The sequence below is a fragment of the Cryptomeria japonica genome, chromosome 7 (assembly GCF_030272615.1).
Source record: "Cryptomeria japonica chromosome 7, Sugi_1.0, whole genome shotgun sequence".
Classification (NCBI taxonomy): Eukaryota; Viridiplantae; Streptophyta; class Pinopsida; order Cupressales; family Cupressaceae; genus Cryptomeria; species Cryptomeria japonica.
Window position 1 is genome coordinate 385,982,151 of NC_081411.1, and position 15,749 is coordinate 385,997,899.

The window sequence follows — 15,749 nt, forward strand, 5'->3', positions numbered from 1 at the left end:
AGAAGGAATTCGAGGGTATGGTAGGGCTCTTACCTTCCTCATCGGGTTGTTCGCCTCCAAGAGTTTTAAGAAATCTCGCACTAGGGTGGACTCCATGAGCAGACGGAGGAACGGTCTCTGCAAAGGTTTTTTTGTGGCTGGAATGGGCCTAATCGACAGGGCTAGGGGAATTAAAAGCACCGCTATTCGACTCTGGTTCCATTGGGAGCCACAGATGGGTCGCACGAGTGACCAGGGAGATGTGGTTGAGGGTTAGGTTGAAATGTGGACTGAGTACATTTGAAAACCAGACAAAATATAATCAAAGTAAATGCAGGCAGTAATGAAAGCATGGAGAGAAAAAATCAAACCGTGTGGAGGAGATTATCTCCTCCACATCAACGTTGAGGTGGCCATGTCGCACATCTCTGGCTTTTTACTTCTGTAGTTGCCTTAAACAGGTTCGCAATCCCGAAAATTCGTAGTCCTCCTCTCCTAATATTTAATTTCCTCCATCTTCTTATTTCTAATTATATTGCTTTATTATGTCATTTAAAAGCAAAAAATCTAGAGTTGCAGGAAATGAGTAAAACCACATTCATATTGATTTTGATCTTATAACTTTTCTCTTACAATCAAATTTACCTTCTATTTCCACTCAATAATTTCTTTTAATTACCCATTTTCCTTATTTCATAATTAATTAAATTATAAAATTTAGTGAAAGTATTTCATTAAAAAGTGAGCTCAATTATATTGATTATTTTGCATGTTCAATTTTAAACAATATGTTTCTTGTAAATAAAGTCAATTGCAATAATAAAATTTAATGTGCCAAGGTTCAAAATAGGAAAACCTAAAATTATTTTATGTGGTAGGATTTATTTATTTATTTTTAATTTAAAATTAATAACTTATTTATTATTTTAATATTCTTAGGTAGAATACATCCTAACAAAGTCCAGAAATCCAATCTTTTTACAAATATATATATATATATATATATATATATATATAGTTTGATTTTATTGTTTAGATAACATATTAAAAATCTAAAATATATGTAACAAAATAAGATATAATATTATTACTTTAATTTTACCAATCATCAGTTTTAAAATCATTGAATAAATATTGAACTTTATATCTATCCATAATTCTAAATATTAAATCTTTCAAAAAAAAAATTAAAACTTAAAATTATTTCTATTTCATTTGATTAAATTAATAACAATATATTAAAATTTAAATTTTCTCTCTTTTTTTTTTTAAACATGCATAAGCATAAAATAAATAGGGAATGCGAGAAAAGGATTTCCTTATCAAGATTAAATCCAAATGTTTTTGAGAATAGAAAGTAATTGATTAAAATTAGAGAAGTATCCAACAAGAAGATTTATATAATGAAATCATGTATGTATGTATACATTTGAAAAGAAATTTATTATCTAACTAATCTAAAATGAAGGTAAGATATACAAACTTATTGAATTTTTTTATTTTTTTTTTATTGAAATCTGAGAACAAATAGAGATACATGCAAATATATTTCTTTCATCCAAATTTTGAATAAAGGAGATTTATTAAAGAAGTTGAGAATGCAAATCCTATATTACCCACCCCTTTATGATTTTTTTTTTTTTTTTTCAAAATATCAAAAAGAAATGCACAAAGCATGGAAACTATCCAATGCATGCAAACAAAAATCCTCCCTTCTTTTCTCATTTTTGGAAGAAAAACATGGAGTATGCAAGTAATAATAATGAAGAAAAACATGCAAGCAAGAATAATGGAAGAAGGGAACCTGGATGTTTATCAAAACCCTTGTTGAAGCAAACCTTGATTTTTCCAGCTATCCTCTTTCAAACCTTGTCTGTCGCCCGGTGAAGATCTTCTCCAAAACCCCTGAAAAAATCCTATCTCCTACAATACAATATTACTACCAAATTCCTCCTACAATTAACATGATTGCAAGAATTGAAAAACTACTTTATCACAAGAAAAAAATAATGAACTCCTGCTTTTTCAAAAATCTAGAACTCAATATATAGAAAAGAGAGTCATTTTCCCACTACAAAAGAATTAATTGATTTCCATATTCTTTTCCCAAAATAATTTCATGCAAAATGATTAATTGTCATAGTGAGGGTTACATGCAAAAAATTGAATTGAGATTCTCTTCTAGAACCCTCTCATTTCCTGTTACATGTGCTAAATTAACATATTGAGAAAATAATAAATTTCAAAATTAATTTCATGCAAAATGATTGTTGTCATAGTGGGGGTTACACTTGACCACACATTTGAAATTGAATTTGAGATTCCTTCCCAAAAAATAGTTTCATGGAAGACATATTTGTTACAACTTGTCATAGTGGAGTTACATTTGACCATGCATTTAAAATCTGAATTTGAATTCATTTCTAGAATCTTCCTATTTCTCCTACACCATGTACTCAATTAGAATATCAAGGAAATAAATAATTTCCAAATAAATTATGACCTTACGTACAAGTCACCACTTATTAATTCTTCTTTTTAAACTAATTCCACCCTTATTCAATTTTTTAATCTCTAACTAACATTGATCTTAGTAGTAGTAGTACTAGTAGTAGTAGCAGTAGTAGCAGCAACAACAAGTCTAATCAAAGTCTAAAAAGAGGGTTATGACAAAATCAGTTGAAAATCTTAGAAACATGCAATGAGAGGAAAAGTTTAAACTTATAAATTATAACATCTAAGTGAAAACTTAGATTCATCTAATAACATTAATGTAACAATAAGAGGGCATATATATATATATATGCAAAATTTTCTATAGTTGAAATAAAAGATATAGATAATCTCTTTCTTTATAGATTACTAAGACATAAATATATTTAATAAAATCTTAAGTTCAAATTACATTTTCACCATAAATGTTTTTGATTAAAAAAATAGTGTTAACTAGAGCACCAACCCTTAACATAGTCAGAGACTATAAAAAAGACAAAACAAACCAAGGGAGCAAGCCCCTTTACAACAATCCGATAAAAAAACAAACTAGACCCAACTCAAAGAGGGGAAGAGACACCCAAGCCTTGAGAGGGAGAGGTTAGGACAAGGGGGGAAGACCTCCCCTTCTGCCTTTGACGAACCACAATCCAGGCGATACAATCATTAGGACCAAGAGAGAGATCAGGTGGAAGTGATTCAACAGAGTTGTGATTAGAAGTAGCTGCAGGGTGTTACTGTAGAACCACAATAGGAAGCTGAGAAACAACGACAAATTGTTGTAAGGTAGGCTGTCAAAGAAGAGAAACACCAGAAGCAGGCTCAACAGTAGTAGAACAAGGTTGTTGAACAATAATGAGAGTATCAGTAGAAGGTTCAACAACAGTGAGAGGCTCTTCATCATAGGAGGAAACATCATCCTCAAGAGAGGAACGAGTAGTATCCAACACATTGATAGTCAAATGTTCAATGGTGGCATCTTTCCACCAAGTAGAAACACCCTTATGGCAAGGAAGAGAATAGTTTGAAGCAAGATGCGCCGTTGAGAAACATTTTCAACAACGGAAGGGCAGACCCTCATTATCCAACGATTGAGACCAAGGCATATCACCAACCATAAGAACAACATCCATGGGGAGAGGCAAGGAGATGTTGATGTTGACCAACAAGCGAGCAAAGGTAGAGTGCCCCATAGAAGACGTGGCCTCATCCACCTTCAAGAAATGACCAATGGAGTTGCCAATGGGCTTGTAGCAGGAGAGTTTCCAAAAATGGAGACGGAGATTAGGAAGGCGGACACATATTGGACGCACGAGCAAAGATTCAGTAAGAGGATTAAAAGAGGTTGTCCAGGGCTTGACAGAAAGAGAGTGATCTCCCCAAGCCCACACTTTGTCCAAAACCAAGTTTCTATCCAAGGTAGAAGTAAAGGCTACAATAAAAAACCCTTCCCACAAGGAAAGAGCTCAATGTTGTGGGCAATCAGGGGTTTCCAAGAGTTACTCACCCAATGATGGAGGTCTAGAAGAGAGGGCCAGAGCCTAGAAAATGTGCACACAAAAGCATTACTCTGATAGAAGTAAATATTATCCACAACACCCTGGCTAAAAACCACCACAGGGGAAGATTTGGCACAAGGAAGGGGACAAACCCCCTTAATAGTAGAAGCCCTAGCCGCATGAGCGTAACTTCTTCCACCAGAAAGAGGAGGAGGTCTGGGAGCATCCATACCTTTGCCTGCAAAAGCAACAACTGAAGGAGCAACAATGCCCTTAGTAAAGGAAATACCCCCTGCACCAGAGCCCACTAGAGGAGGAGGAAGGTCCGAGCCAGCCAAAGCATCATCGAGAGAGACAACATCAACCAACATAGAGTAAGAGGGCGAGGAAAGGTCGCCAACAACCCCCATGCGAGCGAGGTCTGCAAACGAGGGCATGTGGGTAGAGATAGATGGAGTAGCCCACACACCAAAGCCAACACTAGTAGCAGAAGCATCGATCAAACATTGCGAAGCGGGAGAGCCATTGTTGGGGAGCGGGAGGAGCGGGAGAGACATTTCAAACTTATTTTTCACCATAAATGTTAACACTAATAAGTGGAATTATATATTGTACAACCTATCAAATCCAAGTTGCATTCCCACCATAAAAAATGTGCTAAGTTAATTTACTGACAAAAAAATTATCTCATTATTAAATTATGATATATACCTCCATCATAAACAAAATGAGGGAAAGGAACCCATACGTCTTAAATGTATTGTCTGTGACGTGAGTGATACAAATATTTATCAATAAAAACCTCACTATTTTGTGCATTCCCTAACCCTAACATGTTCTAATGCAACACTACAATATGTAGACCTAGAAAAATATGTAAGGTTTACAAGGCTATCCACATTCCAATTATTTTCGTCAATATTTCCACCTGGATAAATTAAGGTTGCACAGGAAATTTAAGGCATAAATTTTATTTTTTATTTTTATGGAATAGATATTTTTTCAAGTTTGGATAAACTTTGCATCATAAGACTTGGCAATACTTTTTCACATGCATGCATTTCACGTTTGGAGCTGCATGTTTGCTAGGTTTACTAAAAGTTGTAGGTAAAAAAAAGGAGTTTGAAGGCTACATTATGCTTATTACCGAAGAAAGTGAAAAGAAAATTGCAGCTCTTGAAGATTGAAAGAGAATTGCAGTTGTTTAACTAACATAAAAGTTTGAAAAGGAAATTGAAGCAGGAAGAAAATACCTCTTTCCAAAGTGTGAAACAGGTCCATGACAAAGTGTAGGAGTACCTCGTGAAGGCAGAAATGTGAATAAAATTTAAGCAAAGATGACCAGTATTTGTCAGAATTATGTTCAAGCAATATAATTCAGGCATGTTTTTTAAACCCAATTCAATGAAGAACATACCTCTTTGAATAGGTAATAGATTAATGACGACTATACGCAAACAAAGCAGAATTAAATTGTTTGAGAGAAAGACAAGCATTTGCAGATTTTTTTTCTTCTGTAGTATGCAGGTGAAGAGAAGTATTTAATATTCTAGTCAATTCTATTTTAAATGGAGAATGTACACCAACAACTCTTTTTTGTAGAAGTTTAAACAAATGGCAAGCAATTTTATTGAGATGGGACACAAGATGTTACCGACATGACTGGTTACTGCAGTATGACAAAAGCTTTTATGAACCACCACCATACTGCATAGGAAGAGTTTGCAAGTAATATTGTACGGGATTCTTAATGCACAACGACTGGTGTCACAGTTGATTACTGGAGCAGGTAGGGTGCACCATAAAAGAATAGTTGAGTGGATGTGGTCAAATTAATATTAAGTTCAAAGATTATCCTTACTATTTCGAAATACTGTACACATCCTATGACAGGAGGAGAGGATTGACATTCTTTAAACAACTTCATATAAACATGGGTGGGCGACACTTGCTAGCTCATACAATGGAGGCAACCGCAACACCAATGGAGCTCATGTTTCAATTATTCAATTATTTCAATGTCACCTGTCTATTCAATGTCATTCTTCACAATTGATGTTTTGCAATTACTGATTCAATTATCTCAATGTCACTTGAATTTTATTCTTCACAATCGATGTTTTGCAATTAGTATGCTTTGTCGACGATGTAGTTCTTTAAGCAATTTGCAATTTGTGTGGGTTAAAATCATCCCAATTGATTAATTTCTTTCTATACATTTAATTATGTTTTTTAAAAAAGGGTTATGTTTCATATTACTTTAAAAGTCATGTACAAAAACAATAAAGTTTGTAGTTAGTATTGTAATCATGCATTTTTTAAGTCGATTCTCAAGTGGGTTTGTCCCTTGCCAACAAAGATACAGTAACCTATCAGTCAAACACATAGTACATTATAATTGTTAACCATGCAACTAATCACATCCATCCGTTTCTTCCGGCCAACGATCCGTTTGCAATGCGAATGAATACATTTAGCTTAGAAAAATGGCGATCAAACATGCAAATTGGAACAATGTGAATGAATTCAGTTTGGCTTACAAAAACGATGATCAAACACACAATTCCAAGCACAATAGTCTTTGTTGTACTAAGTAGATGACAATGCTTGATTTTTTGATTTGTTTGAACACACAAGTCTTTGTAGTGAGATAATAATGGAGGGCTAGGATAACCCCAATCATCTTACAATGGATAACCGATGATATAAACCATCGATGACAATTTTGAGGTTGTCCATTTCAAATAAGAAACGTCTTCGACGTAATTATAATATTCCATTCAAAAAGAGAGACTTATAAATAACTCCAACATAAATAAGAACCTCAAAACCACTTTAATTTTAATTTAGACATCCTAATCACTATACAAAGAAGACACTATCATTCCCACAGTCGCAACATGGAACACTCAGTCAAGCATAAATCAACCAAATTAGGTCCCACATCAACATTAGCGCGTAAGCATAAATCTCAGTTAAGCATGAACAACCCAAATTAAGTATTTTCAGAATTTCACATTAACTTAGGCATGGCTTGGGGTTCGGCTATCACTTATCGAAGCACGATGCTAAAAATGGAGAAGCAAGTGAATCCAGTGCCCTCTTGTGAATTCAAATGAAATCCTTGTGAGAGTCCAAATAGTCGTTATCAGGATGTTCAAAATATCTGAGACTAGAATGTAACGGGAAAAAAAAAAATTGAACGTTGTTATGGATGGCAGGAAAAAGCAAAAAAAGCATATCGGGGTTATATAAAACCATTTCGTCTTTCATTTACAACAAGTATTCTTCCTGTTAGTGTTTCGTTATGTTTCTGTTCTCTCTCTCTGTAATATTTTTTTTTCTCTGTCTTCTATAGGATCTCTTCGTTTGTTCAGGATTTTTCATCTTTTTTTTTGTTTTGTTTTCTCTAGGATTTTTTATCTTTCTGGTAAGGGTTTTGTTACAGCGTGCACGCTGGTCTGTATTTCCATTTTATTTTGGTTGGTTTCTCTGTGATTTTTAACCTTTTTTTGGGTTGGTTTTTCTGTGATTTTTTGCCAGTTTTTTTGGTTGGTTTCTCTGTTTTACATAGGAACAGGCTGAACAGGGGAAGATGCAGAGCAAAAGGAAGAGACAGGGCAAAAGGCAGCGACAACTGATAGAGGCAAAATCTTTGTTCTAGGTAATTCTTCTTACAGGTTATCCTAATTATAAGAAATTCTTCTAGTTTTAGATTGTTTTGATGTCAATTTTCGGTGACTACCTGTCCTTGTTTATGATGCTGCTACTTTGAATATAAATTAATTGCATCTGAAGAGCTTCCATTAATAATCTCTTTTTAAAACACCGTAGACTAGAGAATGAATTTGTGCAGGAATATTTGGCAAGTGAGGAAGGATGGAGGAGTTGTGCTACAAGTTGATTCTGCTATTTTGGATTGAACGATAAAACCACCAAGAAGGGATGGAGGAACTGAGAGAGAGGTTAAGAGGGACATTCTCATCTGCCTGAAATTGAAGGCTCTGCGCTAGTGTACATTCAGGTATGTCTATCTGCTATTTTTTTTCTTCCACCCACTAGCCATTCTTTACATTAGAAACTGTTTTTTATCCTATTTCCATATTCTAAATGAATTGAAACTGAGATTGAGAATTTTTTGCGCTTTAATATTCTTTCTCTTCTCTCCCCAATATTGGATTTAATTGAAATAAGGGTCAGGTTTTCACACTAAGCACGAACACACCGATGTATGTAAAAAAATAATGGGGATGGGGAAGACATGAACCGAAACTATATATTTCAGAATCACAGAATCAGTCATAGGAGCAAAATCACATTTCACAATAAATGCTAGATGTAAGGTCTTTAAACTTAGACGACAGGCGTCACAATTTAGCGCCTACCAACATTATGAAAATATCTTAACTCTAGAATTTTATAGGGAGGCAGATCATAAGGGAATTAGGGTTCAATTTGATTAGAGATTTATAACATCCTATAAATCTAATTACAAAACAGGACCCACTTTAGCTACTAGTAAATGAATCCAAAAAAAATACAAGCATAGGAGTTCTGATATCAAGTAGATGAGAAGTGTTGTTTCCAAAACCCATCCTAATTTAATTTTATCATATAATAATGGTTCCACACACTATAATCTGCGCACAAAGTTAATCACAATGAAGATTGTTCAAGAGAAATTTTCTATGTAAATCTTTTGTATCTCATAAGTGTGTGGGAAGAGAGATTTTTGTCTTAGTAATTGAACTACCAAATGGAATTAAAGTAGTGTTTTGGGTAAGTACATACCATGGTCAACCATGGAATGCTTAATACAAGGATGCATAGCGTTTATGCAATATAAATATAGTAACTATGTTTCATCCAATTGTAATATGATCATTTAGAAGTCATGGTAATTTGCTATGTAGCTTCTAATGATGCTTTGATATACTCTTTGACCTACCTCAAATTTCCAACTAGCATGACCTTCATTCTCATCTTCTTCCTTCCTCACTGCACCACAGCTCAGTATTCCACCATAAGGAGTAGGAGGCTATTATTGATATATGTGAAACTAGCTTCATGTGGTCTCCTCCACTCTCTATCATTATATCACCATAAGGAGCAGGGGGTTATTATTGATCTATGTGAAACTAGCTTCATGTGGTCTCCTCCACTCTCTAATAGGGTGCACCATTCTACCATTTTACATGCCCTGCAGCTTCCTCCTCGTACTCCCTAACTCACCTCTTCTTCCACCTCGTTTGTCCCTGTTTCCCTCCACTCTCTTCTCTTCCTATATATTAAATATGTGTCTTGACATATGGTAGTTGTACTCCCAAATTGACATATTATTCTATTACACTAACAAGTTTACAACAAATATCTCACATTACTAGTCTTTCTTAGTCTAAACATGATTTCTTTGGACATAAAGATAGTGTTTACATTCTTCTTGCTATCATCACAAAAATAGAGTCTCTTAATTATAGATAGAAAAAATCAGTATGGGAGAATTACTATAGTGTTGAGAAGCTCATCTTAGGAGTGCCCAAAGTAGATGTGAAGGAGATCTTCAACATATTGGCTTATCAATCACTATGGTATACCCTATTTTTTCATACTTGTCCATACTTGTCATTGACCCTAATTTTAATGCCCTGTTGTTTCGCAAGGATATGTCAGCCTGAGTGCAGATATAGACCCAAAAAAAAAAAAAAATTAAAAAAATGGAAAAGAATGAAGCACTAGCAAAGTAAAGTGAATTAATCCTTTGGTAAGTCATTGTAGATTCTATAGCGCTCCTATAGTTCATCCCCATTCACTAGAAAATTTGTGGTCATATCCCGTCTTACAATTCCGTATAATCAATTTAAAAGCAACAAAAGATGTTCAATATAAAACTGAGAGTAGTACCTTCTTAACTGCCTCAGACATCGTTTTGCCATACTATCACTTCACTTTTCTTGTTAAAGTGCCCTAGTTGCTTATTTTATATCTCTTTCTCGTTTCCCTAATTAAGTCGCCTCCTGGAAATAACAGGCTGACAGGGATGCTATTTTATACCATGCCCTTTTGTGTTTGTAATCCTTCATCATATGCTGTGAAAATTTTTAATTTTAAATCACCAAAAACAGGCTGACAGGGATATATTGCGCATAAGTAATAACGGCTTTGGGTTAGCAAACGAAAGAGAATGAAAACCCAAAGGCAAACAAGCAGTTACTACGCAAACATCAAATTAGTAAATTAGTGAACCAGGAGGAAGATAAGGAGAGCCACGACAATGAAGAACCCATTCAAGAGATTTGTATGATACTATGAAGTGTAAAGCAATTGTCTTATCAGTGTAGACTTTATCTTATATTATATCGAGTACTTTTCTTTTCACACAAAGTCAAAGATAAATATTAACAAAATAAGGGTATTCAGGTCTGTTGTTATCGTAGGTACCACAGATCTTCTATATTTGTCAGTACTAATTTTCTTTGAAAATAAATCAATAGGAAATGAAATTTAGAACTCAAGGAAGAATACGAATATATACACTTATAGTATAAATACATAGGGAAAGATTTTGGTACCACACCTAAGCAACCTGTGGCTTTTCTCGTTTAGAACAGAAGAACGAAGAGTCCATGATGAACAGCCGATACAATGTGACAGCATTCTTTCCAAAATGTCGCAAAGTTACAATGAAGGAAACACATGGGAAAATCATTGTCTGAGACAATTCATGTAAGAGAGTTAGTTATCTTGCCCTTGACAGGGCGTTTGACAGTGGGATTTTCTTTTGTGAACTTCAGTGAGAAGTTGTTTCTATATTCCTCCAAAAATGAATTCTATTATAAGACACTGGCATGTGATCCTAAAGCAGTTCCTGGATCGAAGTGAAAGACTACACATATCAGGCCATTGGGTGCTTGCATATGCAGTGTCACAATTATTGGTTGAATATTAATTGACATTACAGTCTTCAATCTAAACAGCTTAGCCTATTATGGCAGATCTCCACTAGACTTTTTATTGTAAAATATATTTCATTTTTTGGAATTGAGGAAGAAAAATGTTGGGATTTTAGGCTTCTAAACATTCCATTAAGACACTGAAAAAAAACAAATAAGCAACACCTTGCGTTTGCCGTTTTTTTGAAACTAGAAACTAGTTCAAAGGAGAGAACATCAAGCTATAGAAGCAAAAAGGAAAACAGAATTCAACAAACAACAACATTATCTTTAATCTATTAAGAATTGAGAACCAACCATGCTAATATCCATCCACACTAAATTAATAGAGAATGTTTTGGAGTTACACTGTATATACTCGGACAATAGTGCCTCTCTAGTAGTGAAATTGCCTGGAAATAATGTGTTGAATCTATGAATTGTCAAAAGATAAGGAAATGAAATGTATAAAGGAATTCTACTTTCTCATTCACTTGATATACCTTTATTTGCTTTGCTCTTTCTATTGATTTGAGGTCTATATAATATTTATATATAAATTAGGAGGATTACCGTTTCTTAGCAATTACAAAAAGTCTCCCTGTTCAACCCTCCCTTTATATCGTCATGCATGCTATGGACAATGAAAGAAACACACTGTCATGTCATGAACCTTCCCTGAGCATTCTCACTGAGGGTTAGGATTTGAGATATATAAGTTTGGGTGCTCTAATTAAGGGGAGGTAAAAGAATGAAAAAGAATATTATTGTGCCAGATTGAATGGATTATATCGTCATGCCTGCCATGCACACTGATAGAAACACGCTGTCATGTCATGAACCTTCCCTGACCATTCTCACCGAGGGTTAGGATTTGAGATATATAAGTTTGGGTGCTCTAATTAAGGGGAGGTAAAAGAATGAAAAAGAATATTATTGTGCCAGATTGAATGGATGTGTTAGCTCTATGCAAGGTAGAAGGATGTTTGGAATCAGCTTTGCATTCTAAAACAAAATATATCGTCATGCCTGCCATGCACACTGATAGAAACACGCTGTCATGTCATGAACCTTCCCTGAGCATTCTCACCGAGGGTTAGGATTTGAGATATATAAGTTTGGGTGCTCTAATTAAGGGGAGGTAAAAGAATGAAAAAGAATATTATTGTGCCAGATTGAATGGATGTGTTAGCTCTATGCAAGGTAGAAGGATGTTTGGAATCAGCTTTGCATTCTAAAACAAAATATGCAGTTCCAGCTAGGTCAATGCAGATAAATTAAATCAATTGAGATAGAAGAAAAGCCACTACGTTTGGAGAAATAAACCACTTCAGAAATTGGTATGTTAATCTGCAACTTACCAGATGAGGTTTGCATCTTAAGTCGAGAAAATATATACAACTATTCATTTCTAGGATCCGCCTATCCTTCTTTCTTATCTTTTGTTGTTTCTGATAAGAATTGAATCATGGTATTATCTGATAAGTCGATTCTTTTTTGAAAGTATTTCAACCACTCTCTTGATTTTCTTAATCATTTAGAATTTAGGGTGCGAAGCAGCTATCTTTCCTATAACCAAAGAAGAGTAATTGAAAATGCTATTTCATCATCATGCACACAGATATTAGAAAAATAGTAGATAATGCTTTATTACTAAATAGTAGAGGGTATTTGTCTGTGTTCGTATAGCTTGTATATGTTGTCTCTGGCTTGAATTTTTCATCTTATAATGGTAGTCCTTTTTTTTAACAAATCATATGCAGAGACCAGCCTACTAAAATCTATACATGAAATGGCTACAAATTAAGTGGCATAGAATTAAAACCTATTCTAATTCACCTAAATAAAAAATAGGATTAGAAGAGATAAGCTTATGTAGTCTCCATAAGAGCACTGTCTTGCAAAATGAAAAACTACCAATGAAAAACTACCTTAAATTGTTGCTGACAAAAAAAAGTTGTTATATCCAAAAGATAAGTCAATAGAATTCTAGACCGCCAATCATCACATACATGCACAGATCCAGACACTAAGACTTGACAAGATGTCAAGATTTTTTTTCACAGACATGCACAGATCTAGACACTAACGCTTGACAAGATGTCAAAAGGATTTTTTCACATACATGCACAGATCCAGACACCAACTCTTGAGAAGATGTCAAAAGATTTTTTTTGGTACACTGAAATGAACTTTTTACATGAGAAGAAGAAAACCCTTAGGATAGTTAGGATCTACTAAATGTCTTAGCTTAAGATACACAACCAGAATACCACAGAGGTCTTACTCAACTCTCCATACATCCAAATGAGTACAGTTCCTTTCTTTTATATTTCTTTCTTGAGAGTCTCACCTCATGAATTACAACTCTTACAATGGAAAATCTTATATATTCCATTCTAGATTTTCAGAAGCTTTTTCTTGACCCATTGTGTACATTCTTCTAATTTAGCACAGGAATTTTGGTGAGAATGAACCCATATCAGTAAGTAACAGTTAAATCATGTTTGTCAGATGATCTCCCTAGATTCATAGGGTTCGCGCCCATGATCTTGGACTAACCAAATATTAAATCTGGAGCCCATATCAGTAAGTACCAATTAAATCCTCTTTGTCAGATAATACTTTAATCGTAAACAGTAGTGGGGATTTGTCTGCATCGTATAGCTTCTGTAACTTTTCTTTGCCTTAAATATTTCATTGCCCATTCTTTGTTAAAGACGCTGTTTACCATTCATTTTGTTTAAAACAACCATATTCTTTTGATTGCATCCTTTGAGTGTTAGAGAGCTTTTAACAACCAACACATTCTGATTTTGTTAGACGCTGTTTACCATTCATTTTGTTTAGAACACCCATATTCTTTGGATTGCATCCTTTGAGTGTTAAAGAGATTTAACAACCAACACATTCTGATTTAGTTTGTATCCAAACCTTAATAGAAACAAAAGCATATGATGTTTACCAACATGCTGAGTCTGCTAACCGAATTGAGCTTGCATAAGCAGAACTTTCTTTGCATTATGTATTTCTATCGTAACCCTCGGCTCTGAGTGGCTTAATTTACAATGCTCTTTTTCTTGCCTAGTTATGTGTAGCCTCTTGTTCTGAACATTGACCACGATCTGCATACCCAGAAACTATCTTATTTGGATTTTGGGTTGGCTTTGCTGTATTTATATTCGATTAGAATGGGTTTTACATGGCCATAAATGGTTCGAGATAGGGTTTTTGGAGGTCATCCCTGTAATTCCTTTTAGGCATGGGATTGTATTATCAGTTTTTGCTGGCAAATTATTCCATATGGCAAAAATGCAGATGCCACCATGGTCCAATAGCCCCTATTTAATTGGTAACAAACTATTTGGCCTTGACCTCGTAAGAAAATAGTAGAGTATACTGTGCACACTTTACAAGATTGTTGTTTTGTTTTTTTATAATTGGGAGTCCTCAAATTCTTCAAATTCAAATGGTGGAGTCTTCAAATTCTTCAAATTCAAATGGTTTTCTATTTATGTCTTCAAATTCTTCAAATTCAAATGGTTTTCTATTTATGTGATTTCTAGTTTTTAAAGTTTGTACAATTCTAAATTTTTTTGAATCTTTCAGCATCCTAAATTTCCCAATGTTCTTTGAGTCTAATCTTTGTTATATCTTCCCTTATGGGAATTAATGTATGGCTAAATCGGTATTGACTGGGTGGCAGGGATAAACAATTCAAGCAGATAGTGCAAGCTCACAAACCACTCACAGCAACCTCCTCAACGTAAAGTATTGGATCCTGATGCAAATTTTCAACATGTCGGAGGCGAAATCATTGCAGTTATACCTAGTTGTTCTTGGAACATGTTGGTGACTGCAAAGAAAGTTGTTTTCATTATTGATTTAGAGCAGCAAGGGATGGGATTAGGTATTTACAATTTTTTAGTCATTTTTTGGTCAATTACATTGACTTGGTATGGTAGTTTTGTAACATGTACAAATACAATGATTAATAAAAGAAAGTTATTGAAAGGGGTTAAACCCCTTTCAGAGACTGAAGGGAATGGTCATTGGCCATGGCCATTTCTTAAGGTCATGTGTTTTTCTGACAGCTTAAAGAATGGTCAATTGGCCAAGGCCATTCTTTAAGCTCTGTATTATGTGTCTCTTGCATTTTTGAATTTTTTTTTGCTTCATGTTTGATTTTATTTAAGAATTAATTAATTCTGATCTTTACATTAAATTTACAAATCATGATCTTAAAACCATTCACAATGGACAATCATAAATTATCATAATGAAAACAACATTTAAAAGGCAATCACTAACTCACTTTTTGAATGCAATTCGCATGACATAACCATGCCACTATTATAATAATAAAACATACACTTTGACTTGTCACATATTAACATTGATCATAATGGACTAATCATAAATTACCCTTATATAAACAACATTTAAAAGAAAGACATAAACTCACTTTATATTAATGCAGATCACATGACATAATTGTGTCTACATAATTTTTTTAAATGTATGTTTTGACCCATCACATATTTGACGATAATCTCTTGCACATCACTAAAGACATTGCCTTATTTTACTATCACATACATGACTATAATCTTGTGCACATCACTAAAAACATTGCCCTATTTTACCATCACATATTAACATTATTGCAATTACACAATGTTTTGCTTGTAATCTTTATAAACTATGACAACATTCCCTGAAACATAGTTTTTCATCACCATCATTATTAAGTTGTATGTTTTAAAGAATGTGAATAACTTTTTAATAAATAAAAAAATGTATGTTGTATTTTGTGTAATGTTGTGTTGTGTAAATGTTATGTTGTGTC

At 34.1% G+C, this 15,749-nt stretch overlaps 1 long non-coding RNA gene across 1 annotated transcript; it reads left to right on the plus strand.

Moving 5' to 3' along the window:
- Window positions 1–6,983: 6,983 nt before the first annotated feature.
- On the plus strand, window positions 6,984–14,985 carry LOC131067107 (uncharacterized). The gene is made up of 3 exons (XR_009111776.2): window positions 6,984–7,635; window positions 7,806–7,995; window positions 14,607–14,985. It is a non-coding gene; the product is annotated as an uncharacterized LOC131067107 (long non-coding RNA).
- The last annotated feature ends 764 nt before the right edge of the window (window positions 14,986–15,749 follow it).